Raw genomic sequence first — 11,956 nt, forward strand, 5'->3', positions numbered from 1 at the left:
GAGCTGGGGTGGGGGACTTTTAAATGATCTTGAAAATTCAGATGAGTATGTGGAATGTTTTGGGCAAGATTACTTCCTATTTGTGAAAAGCACTGATTAAAGATATTCACTAGTGAGGAAACATCATCAGCACGTAAATCACCATATTTGATTGATGTAATACGTGGTTTATCCTTTTATTTCTTTATTGATTGCCATATTGATAACTTTGCAAGTATTGTTAATATCATGTTTAAACAAACTTATCTGATTAGTAAAATATTTCCGTTTCTCATAACGTAATATTTGTGTGAGGACGTTTTCATATGAAGGGTACTTATGAGATTGCTGGGTACTTTTGATTTTATCAGCATAATACAAATTATTCTTTCGATAAATTCTTCGTTTAATTTCTCCCACCTAGATCTTCAGACATGTAGACCTCGAATATCATTAAGTACATGATCTCGAATGTCTAATAGATTGTATGCAGGACGAATGCATAATGTGCCAAAGTGCAGTTTGATTTTTGTTTACATAAGGCCGATGTGATACAAACCTGCATGAGTAGTAATACATTGTGCATTTTAAGGGTATAACCTATTGGCATAATTGGCTAGAATAGTAACTGAAAAACAAAAGTAAAAACTTGAATAAAGTAAAAAAGTGTATTCTAAAAATAACTTCACTATATGCTAGGTGTCACCTGCGCTAGTTCCATACAAAAATCAAAACTTTATATCACGACCGTGAAATAACGAAATCAATGGATGTCACGTGGCAAAAAGTTGACCAATTATACAAAACTTGTTATAAATGCACTCTATATAGATAATGGGCTTTATGAATGATAAATCATATTGTTGCGGGAAAAATGGGTGTTGTTGCACTGACTACTGGGGGTGGCAGGATGTTTACCGAGCGGGAATGATACCCCCAATAGAAAGGCACATTTTCCGCAATGGAAGAAAGTTAATTAGTAAGATATAGGGTGCATCAGGTACATTCACACAATTCATTCACCATCACGATGACAGGGCTGCAACACAGTTCGAGCGGAAGAGCGTATGTTCCGGGCAAAAACTGCTATTTTATTGGCAGATATACTTCATGTTGACAAACGTACATGATCAATATGAGTTATGACAGGACTTGTCTAATTACTCTAACTGCATGACACGACGACTTTCGCTAAAGTCCTTAGATTCAAGATGTCGCTCCTCTTAAGAAGTAAAGTTCTCTCTATTCACGAAGTCCCAAGAAGTTTAGTCGCTTGCTTACACAGATCAGTCGATATTTATACCTCTATGCTCAATGTATTTCTTTAAACTTACAAAGGTATTCGGGCAATTCAAATTATGCGGAAAATATGAGGAACATAGAATATTTGGGGCGTATACCTTCATATTAGGTAAAACATAGAATTCTTTAGTGGACTATACACAACATAAAATTCCAAACGATGTAATGCGAGGAATGGACATAATTTACGGAATGTGCAAGGAATGTGTACTTTATCAGAGATTCAGTCTAGAACGGAAACCCACTTGTTTTGGAATGTGCCCTACTTGGTACTTTATGAGGTAGAGTTATGCCAAAAATCCTAGGAGGAGAAACCCTAGAAAGTGTCGACATGGAGGGGTGTGCTTGGCACGTGCGGAATTTTAACATTGACCCCACGTGAATTCGCTGCGGAGGGTGAGTGGTTTTCATCTACAACAAGGCACTTATTGTTCTACATGGTCAGTGCAGGGAGGTGGGTCCCTGGTCAGTGGTTTTCTGCTTATCCATATTCGTAACACTATCTCCCCTCCTCGGAAGTCGATGCCCTCATCGACAAAGCGTTATTGTTTAGAGGACTCGTGAACACGTTTAAATAGTACTCACGTTTGTATCAATACTAAATGAGCAAACCGGAATGCAATTTTATCATGGCGTGCGTGACTAAAAGCTCACAAATAGGCTACATTGTACAAACCTAACCTTTTGACCTAATTACTGTATGCTAGTGCGACAAATACGAATACGAAATCACAATCATATTAACACAAAAGAATGACATCCAAAACAATGTACATGATATACTCGAATGATTAAACGATGAGAAAAAGAAAGCAAGATAAAAAGAGGAAAGAATCAGAGGATTCGAGGAAAGAAGAAAGGATAAAATTAAGCTTTAAGTACTTCTTTGTGACGTTTCTCCTCCGTTTTAGCTCTCTTGCCCGTAATGAATGCGCATTGCATTGGTTTGATGCAAATTCAAAAACGGAAAACGTTATTCTTCAAACATAATTACTAGAGTAATGTCACGTCAATAACTTGACGATACCTTGTGGGAGTTCATATATATATATATATATATTATATAGATATATAAATATGTACATATATATATATATGCTAAAAGAAATTAGACTGAGACGGACGTTGATCTCCCTTTTAATCAATCGAGCTTTCGGTCTGTCATCAGGCCTTCATCAGGATCTTCCAACAGAATGGTTATTATCTAAATAACCTGATGTGTCATAATATATACTGCAATATCATATAATGTCAATCTTCTGAAATATTACCTTTATATACACAAATCAATCATTCAGCCAAAAATCCAATCTAACATCTCATCAAAAAAAATACATAATTACTCGAAAAATATAGATATATATATTCTTATATCAAACTGCTGAAATACAATTGCCATGTTTTCTCATCATTCTAAGCATGATAATCACAAGCAAAATAGCATTACATGTATAGATATAGATACATGTATATATAATGTAATATAATATGTTCATATGTCTATTTGCATTGCATATATATGTATACATACACACATACATTCACACACCCACATGCATACACACACACACACACACACACACACACAACTACTGTTGATATAACACTATCTAAATCAACGTATCATATATTTTTATTTTACCGAAATATAATAACCTTTATAACTGCCAAAATATATCAACTTTTAACTCAGATTTATGAACAGTAATTACATTTTATGAATTACCTGGGACGTGTATAATTTGACGTGATGTCCTGCATCACAGCACCGTGTGCTCATCTTCTGCCCCCCCCCCCCAAAAAAAAAAAATTATAATTGACACACAATCATAATACCTATTATTTTACATATACATTTGAACATAATCATACCGAAACATCGCAAAATCATATTGTACATATCATTCAAATCCAATCAAATCAACTCATGACGCTCAACAGTAATCATGTATTGTGTCATCATGCAATAGATATAAACAGTTGATCTCATTTAAAAGTTGATATATTTTGGCAGATGTTAAGGTTATTATATTTCAGTGAAATATTAAATATATGATATATTGATTTAGATATTGTTATATCAACCGTAGTTGTGTGTGTGTGTGTGTGTGTTTGCGTGTGTGTGAATGTGTGCGCATGTATGTGGGTGTGTGAATGTATGTGTGTATGTAAACATATATATGCAATGCAAAATACACATACATGTATATGTCTTTATCTATAATGCTCTTTTGTTTGTGATTATTATGCTTAGAATGATGAGAAAACATGATAATTATATTTCAGCAGTTTGATATAAGAATCTATTTATATATATTTTTTGATGAATGATGTATTTTTGTTGATGGGATGATGTTAGATTGAATTTTTGTATTGAATTGAATGATTGATTTGTGTATATAAAGGTAATATTTCAGAAGATTGGCATCATATAATGCATGATATATTATGACACATCAGGTTATTTAGATAAAAACTATTCTGTAGGTAGATTCTGATGAAAGCTCGACTGATTAAAAGGGAGAACAAGATCGAGAGCAGCATCCTCCTCTGTCTAATTTTTTTAGTATATGCTACCCACAATGAGGCACTGCGTACGTTTGGGAAGGGAACTATCTCCGGCACTATATATATATATATATATATATATATATATTAATGGGATTTGCAGTTGCTTTTAATCACACCTTCAGTTTGTAATGGAAAGTTGGAACCACTATAAAACTTAGTAATCAGTGCTTATTGACTTAATGAATGTGAGAGTTGTAGATCAAAAAAATATATATATACCTCGAAGCAAGACGTTTTACAATTTATGAAATTGGGACCGTTCCTGAATTTGTTATGTTTCACTTTAATTTGTTTGAAATTTTGAGCATCCCAAGAACACCTGCACGTTGAGCACCAAACCTTGTAGTGGTTCACCATCACAGGACACATTATTTCTGCCAAATCAAATGTCTATTTGACAACTAATTGCTATTGGTGCCGATAAGGGAGAATTTTGTCACCTGCAAAAGATTTATACAATTACACACAAATTACAAATACTGCACCAATTCCTTGCTTAGGCCCCAGCCACATAATGCTCTGCGTCCGGTGTTACGTCAAAAAAAAAAATCATTTCTGTCTGCGGACTCCGGCGGATCCCTCGCCATCCCTTGAAAATTTGAGAAAAACATACAAGAAAAATAATGCGGACAGATACGACGAGATGCGGATACTTACATCCACTTGCGGATAATCTTACGAAACTTCCGAATACATCGTACTTCTGAACACTTGCAGAGAGTTGCGAATATTTACGGAGAATTGCGGATTTTTTCGGATAGTTACGTATAGCTACAGATTGTTATGAATAATTATGGACAATGAGGATGTCTCTGGAGACCCCTGCTCATCCAATGTATTTATGCCAGCAAGGTTATCACATTTCTGGCTGTCTTATATTGTACAATGGGAAAAACTCAAATTATGTCACTTTCATGTTGTGAAGACTTTTCGTATTTCTTTTGATATGTTTTATAGCAATAAGAGAAAAATAGAATTTTAAACCTGAAGTCTTAATTTCATTTGTTCGACTCAAATATGAATTTGCATCATAAATGATTTTATTTCATTTCTGCATTTTTCACAAAGTATATACAACGCAACAAACAATTTTCCAATACTGTAATCATGCTATATCCAACACAAAATGAATATAAATATCATCGTATAAACCTACCAATAATGACATATTCTATAAATGAGTTATAATCATACTAAAACGATTGGAAAATCCTTGATGTTTCAAACAAATTGCAGGAAACCGCTCTTAAGCTGAAGCTTGAATTTGATGACGACCTCTAGATAAGCATATAGCTTAATGCTTCATTAGAAATAATTTCATACACATTTAACAAAGTAGTGTAGGTACAAACGCATCTGTGCAAAGATGTTATAAGGTGAGTTAGAGTGCATGTGCATATGTGCAGTTATGCTGTTTTATTGTTGTTAATGTAAAAAAAAATGTGTATATTGATTTTCATACAGAAATAATATACACAATGTTTGTGAATGCATGTACGTGCGGATACGTGTCATGAAATGTAATAATGTGGTGAAAAGAATAAAGTGCATCTTGGAAATAAGAAGTGTGCTCGCACTCTGTGTTTTATCAGGCATGGGACCCTTCAGAAAGTTGTAGATTTCAGATCAAACTAGTTTATGAGTAAATTTCATATCAAAATGATGTAACACTTCAGAAAAGAGAATCCAATAGGAAAAAAACCAGAAAACTGTAAGACTAAATGCATAGAATATATAACATAATTATACCACAAATAAGATACAATATGGATCGATAAGTTGATAATCGATTAACGAAAAAATTGCAAATCTAAACTACTAGTCTAGTTTAGTACAGACCTGTGTGATGCACTTATGTAGTTCATGTCAGTGGTGTGTTGTTATTTGCCATAGATAACAAAATAAAGAAATTAGTGAATTCTTCCTTTTTGTTCGAAGTAGAAGTATCATATTACAACCACAGGAGGATTGGCAGCTGTGCCTCGTTCACAGAATACGTTATGGTGAGCATTTGGTGCATTATTTTTTAATTTCAACGGCTAACAACTTTCAAATATCACAAAAATGTTACAGCTTTACAACAGTCTTGTCATTCTGGTGGAATTATCATGTTCTGTGCTATTTGCGAAGGAATGCCAAAGGGATGACCCATCTTTAAATTGACCATTTGTGGAAGAAATTTCATAACTCGACCATGCGGTGGTACCACTCCACCGCTCCGACTGTGTTATAGTATTCCTCCAGGTACATACACTGTGGTGGTTTCCCGCGAGTCTCTGTTCCCACGGGAGTGGAAAACGGCAAACGTCAAAGGACGCAATTGTCCGCAGCTTCCTGAACTGTCCGTAGAAAGTGTTGTAATGCGTTAACTTGCGGTTAACTTCGGATACGGTGGACGCAAATGAACGCAAATAGAGGTAAAACTTTTTGCGGATGGTCTGCGTCCAAGCTACGGATAGTTACGTTCAGTTACAGATAGTTACGTTTAGTTAAGGTTACTTGCGTAAGTCTTCATCCGTGGAGTTCCTCGGCGAAATTTTGAAAATTTCAAAAAGTAACGTCGACATACGACCTTGCGGATGCCTGCATCCACGCTGCGTACCCCTGCGTCCATTCAACCGTATCTATCCGCGGCGGATGTAACCCATCGTAAGGCACTGGGTGTGACTAGGGCAATACCAATTAGTCTAGCAGCCAGAAAGGGTCCCCGTGCACCCCCCCCCCCTAAAACAAAATTCTACGATATGTCCGAAGATCGTCAGAACCTCTACTTTGCGAATTCGGTTGTCGCCGACGGAAAAAAAAGTTGCGCGCACGTCTAATTTGCATATTTCTAAGATGGCCGCCGCCCGTTGCTAGGAGACGGATTTATTTTGAATAATTTTAGTTAAGAATATCCAATTACCATAAAAATGGTATCATTTTAAAGAGAATTAAATTTCCTACAAGTTGATACCTCATTTTATGAGATAAATGATTGTTGTCTTGAAATATTAAGGAAGGAAATATGTGACCGTGCACCTAAAAACGAACATAAAGTCGCACACACTGATTTTGCGTGAGGACTGAAAATAAGTGAAATGGGTCAACCTAGCCGAACTTGACTTTTTCATATTTTCTGAAAGAGCGGGTCTTCTTTTACATTATGCTAAAATTTGGTATCATAAAACGGGCAGGAAAGTGTGTTTTTTTAGCAGTTTATCTCGAACATTTTTGGTAGAATAGTGTGATTAGGTGTGTCTTTAGAATCCCTTTTTCATTTCTGAAAAAACCTTGTCAACACTCTTCACTTTCAACTCTAATAACTTTTGAAAAGATAGTGCTACTGCTTTGAAAGTAGGCATTAATTATGGACAGAATGTGTTAATGAAGCATGCTTAATTTCAGTTTCATCTGATAATCCCTTCATTGTTGTTACTCTGGTGGTTTACTTCCTGTTTTTTGTACCATTCATCGCACAGCCAGCACGGTTTGGTAAAGATTAAGCGCTTGAATAGACACTGCACTTCAGAGCCTCTTTTCTCACTTCACACTTTTCCTGAGTTTGTGCTTTCTTTCCAATATTTAGATAGGTTAGGAGAGTCCATTTGATTTGAGTTATACATCATTTTAAAGCTTAAAGTCTGCTCTTTTAGAATATGGTCTTAACTAAAATTCATGTCCGGCGACTTTTTGTTTGTTTTGAGGTGCAGAGTCACATATGTTTTTAACATTTTTTTCCTAAAAATACGGAATTCAGTAATAATGTTCTTTACCATATGTTTAATTTGCGTTTACAAATAACATTGGAATTTACCTAAAGTTAACCCCCATACATAAATATTATTATGTGAAAACGGCTTTCCAATGCATCAATTCCTTTAAAAGTTACACGACATTAAATGTGATATGGTTCAATAGGTTTTACAGCAATATTTAAGGTAATATCAATACGCGCAATTGCGTAGGTTCTGTTTGTGGGGTTTGTTGGAGATTACTGCTATCTCTTGATCAAATCTCATCGAAATCGGTGACGTAAGAAAGAAAAAATACATTTTCTATTCCTTATATGAAATAAAAATGCTTTTTCTATTCATTGTTACCACACTCAATCCATTCAGCTTCCCTTATCAACAATTTCTTGTCTTATTACTTCCCTCCTACAAGAACGTGGACTTAAGTTGGTCCGAACTTATATGACATTAAAAAGTTAAAGAAAAAATTGAATATGACAGTTTCCTCTTATTGGACGATTAAAGTGAAGAAAAAAATCTTACACTAAAAGCGCTAATAAATAAAGAACTTGTTAAGTAGCCTTTCAGAGTTTAAAATCAAACACGGTGTAGGTATTATGGTACGGGCCTATGATGTAATACCTAACAATTACTCACCGAGTGGCTAACGGGACTTGAAGCTGAAGGCACCACCAGCAGGAGTGGTAGACGACCGTATGACGGTAGTGTAATGCACCAGGGCACCCGTAAAGGTGAACAGTGTCCTTGTAATGGGTATTGCACTTCCCGAACTAATATGGAATAATATGGACTAACTCCGAATGCACTTTGGGTGTCCGAAGACGACAGTGTCCCATATAAATATGTACAAAATATCCAGCGGCAGCGTGGAGTATCCTCCGAGTGCCGCGGCTTGCACAAGCGAGGGTAGAGTCGATCCACCGCTGGAGCGCTGGATAGAAGAACTGCGCGGTCCCTGGTTGTGGCAGAGTCTGCACACCACAGACAGCTCGCTAGCAGGACCGAAGCAGCGATGTGATGGGGACGCGAATCGCGTTGAATGCAGCGATGTTTACGAGGCGCCGATCGCGTTGAATGTAGCGATGTAAAGATCCCCAGGTTGGAGTGCAGCCTGAAGAAAGGGCGAGCCGCGATGTGAAAAGCAGCGAATGCCGCGAAGTGTAAAATCCGAGGAAGTGTGATATTCCGTATGATGAAGTATAATCCGTATGAAATGGCCGTCCACGGCGCGAGGTATCGTCAGCGCGAGAAGACGTGGGAAGTACAGTATGCGGACGTGAGTGACTTCAACGATTAGAACGTGCTCTCGGGATGAAAGCTAATCGTGAAGTGAGGGAGCGTGGAAAGTAAAACAGCGTGGTCTGTCGGAGAAGACGTGTCACGGACAGGAGCTTTGAGAGTGGTAATTGGCTGATGAGAATGCACAGCTCGCCACTAATTGGTAGGTTGTTTCCGTGACAGCAAAACAAGGGGTGTGTTTATGAGAATCCGACTACTGTTGGAATGCGAAATACGCGTACCTCGGCTCGGTAACAAAGGCGAAGAATGTAGTGCGCACCTGTCGTGTGCCGGCGCACAAAGAAAGTTCGCGTGGATGTTGACAGAATGCTGCTGTCAGACAGCATAATTGACGGCAGCCAGACAGTAAAAAATACAGAAATATTGGAAACCGCTACAACGGCAAACTGTCGTTTTTGTTGTTTTTTTTTTCATAACAAAATGAAGGGAAGTAACCGTGTAATTCATGCCGGCCGATACTGGGTTACATAAAAAATTCTTCGATAAAAACCTTGAATTGATATTATGAAAGACAATCAAATATTTCACGCTAGCTTAATCAAATTGTTATTGATTCAGGAATGATATTCAAACGTTTTTAGCCGAACTCACATCTTAACTAGCTTGGCTTCAAAGTGAAAGTAAATTACATAGTCACTTGTATTTCATAAGACTGCGTTTCCCTTCAGACGATAATCATGTAATACGGATTATTCAACATTTTTTGCCATTTAATTTGACCCTAAAATGTGCGACAATGCACAAGTAGAACAGATTCCCTTAAGAAAATAGTATCTGAACCTTTAAAAGTGATATATTTCACCGTGATATGCTCCATGAATTCTCCTTGAACAGTATTATATCTAACTTGCGCATTAAACGTGCATATGCTTCTCAAATCCGCATTAAAATTGTTCAATGCGCGTATTAACCGTTTTCCATTGAATGTGCGTTCAAACAATGGAATGTGTGCAATCGCTTTATCGTGTTTGAAGCGCATTCAAGCGTTAGGCAACGTTCAGTTGCTCTTAGAACTGTTCTATGCGTTCGAACATGACGAAAGATTATGCTGATTGCAAGTGACATCATCAAATCTAGTTTGTTTTGATTTCGGATTCAACACCTGTTTTCACCGATGGATGGGGACATTCTTACATAAGTACAAAAAGTTATTACCCTATCAAAATTTTTCGAAAGATTTTTAAAAATGTCTATGTTTTCCACTTTCCCAATAATGTAATGTAATGGTTTCGGTATGATATCGATATGCAACTGGTCGTTCGCACGGTGTATCAAATGTTGAAAACATATCAATGAGTTACTTAATTGTCTATATGACAAATAAGAATAAATCACGCACCATGCAGACTAGAATGTCCAGCTCATATTGGATTGTGGTAAGTATGGTATCGAAATTGCAAAGTCTGCATTCATAAAAATGATTATCGTCAAGGTATAGCATCGTCGCAATGCAGCTTTCTAGATTTTTTATACAATTTGCGTCTTGTGGAACAAATGAATATCAAAAGTATATTTAGGAATAGTATAATGGTAATGTTCTTCTACTATTATAGTGTAATATATAAATTTCGTCCCTCTTTGCTTACATCTTAAGTTTTGATAAACATTTTTCATTTTTAACTGACAGCTGTCAGCCATCGACTTAGGCATGTTAGAGCAAAATATAGCGTTCTATTCATCAAATAGATACATTTTACTAGAAATATACGTACATGTTTGTGTATTCTTATTTTTCAAATCTCAATTTACATTCTTTCCAGATCTATCTGCCAAGGTATGCTGTCCATGAATTTCACGAGAAGGTTTTGATATTGACCTTAACTTCAAGTGTCTGGTCAATTTTCACCTACATGTAAGATTAACAACAGTGGCAACAATGAAAAAGAGGAATGTGGAACAAACATCACCCATTTCCGATAAACTGAGACGTAAAGAGTCGACCAATTGTGTGATCCATTGCAAAGGGATACCATCAAATAGCAAATTCACCAGCTTTACAAATGTCAAATCAGATCCTTCAGAGAGATTGTCATATCTGCAAAGTATTCGAAACAGGAGGTTATCCGAGCCGCATGATTCACAACATCGTATGAAGGATGTGTGCGACCTAATTCCAGAGAGTCTTGAGGGCCTTGACTTAGAGATTACTGGCTACCATAGAGAGTGCTATAAACGATTCACACAACACCTTGATAGCTTAGAACAGCCTTCTACCCAAATACATCTACAATCAACACCATCCAAGTACCATTCTCCACGCAAGCATATATCTGCTGCTGCCGTAAAGAAATTCAATCAAGATGAATGCATTTTCTGCGACAGAAATGCAATAAAGATTAATGGTACTACTCAGAAACCATCCCAAACCTTTGCAGCTTGGAGAAATAGAGAGTCAGGGTGGCAGAAAATCGAGAAAATGGCAGAAACTATCGGTAATTATCGCCTCTATCGGAAAGTCAAAGGCGTTGATCTCTATGCCGCTGATGCACACTTTCACGGACAGTGTTACCGCCGTTTTTGTAGCGAGTATCACAATCACCAAGAGAAAGTGGACAGGAAAGGAACGGAAGATCGAATTGTAGCTGCTCATAATGCAGCATACAGTGTTGTCAAGGAACTGCTGAGAAAGGAAGTCCTAGATAACCGTGAAGTCATTCCACTAACTTCTCTTCGTGATAGGTATATTGTGGAGCTGGATGCGCAGGGGGTGCCGAATCCTGAATTCAGGAGTTCAAAGCTCAAAGGAAGGCTCGAGAATGACAAGGATCTGAAGGATATAACTTTCTCCAAAATACCTCTCAATGGAATGAATGTCTACTTCTCATTCTGGGTGGTCTACAGTGTAAGTCTCACTAAATCCGATGCTATAGCGTCTGCCTATTGGCTAGGGAAAGTAGATCACGTGAGGGAGACAGCTTTGTGTCTTCGAGAAATAATCCAGAAGGCTTATAAAGATTCTAATGATCTTCCATGGCCACCAAGTGCGGACGAGTTGGATCGAAGAAGTATGGATGAACTGCCTGCAGAGCTTAAGAGATTTCTCAGCTTTGTGCTTTCTGGATACGACTCCG

This window comes from Diadema antillarum, unplaced genomic scaffold (assembly GCF_040938485.1).
Source record: "Diadema antillarum isolate AM-2024a unplaced genomic scaffold, OU_Dant_1.0 seq00000450_RagTag, whole genome shotgun sequence".
In the NCBI taxonomy this organism is placed as follows: Eukaryota; Metazoa; Echinodermata; class Echinoidea; order Diadematoida; family Diadematidae; genus Diadema; species Diadema antillarum.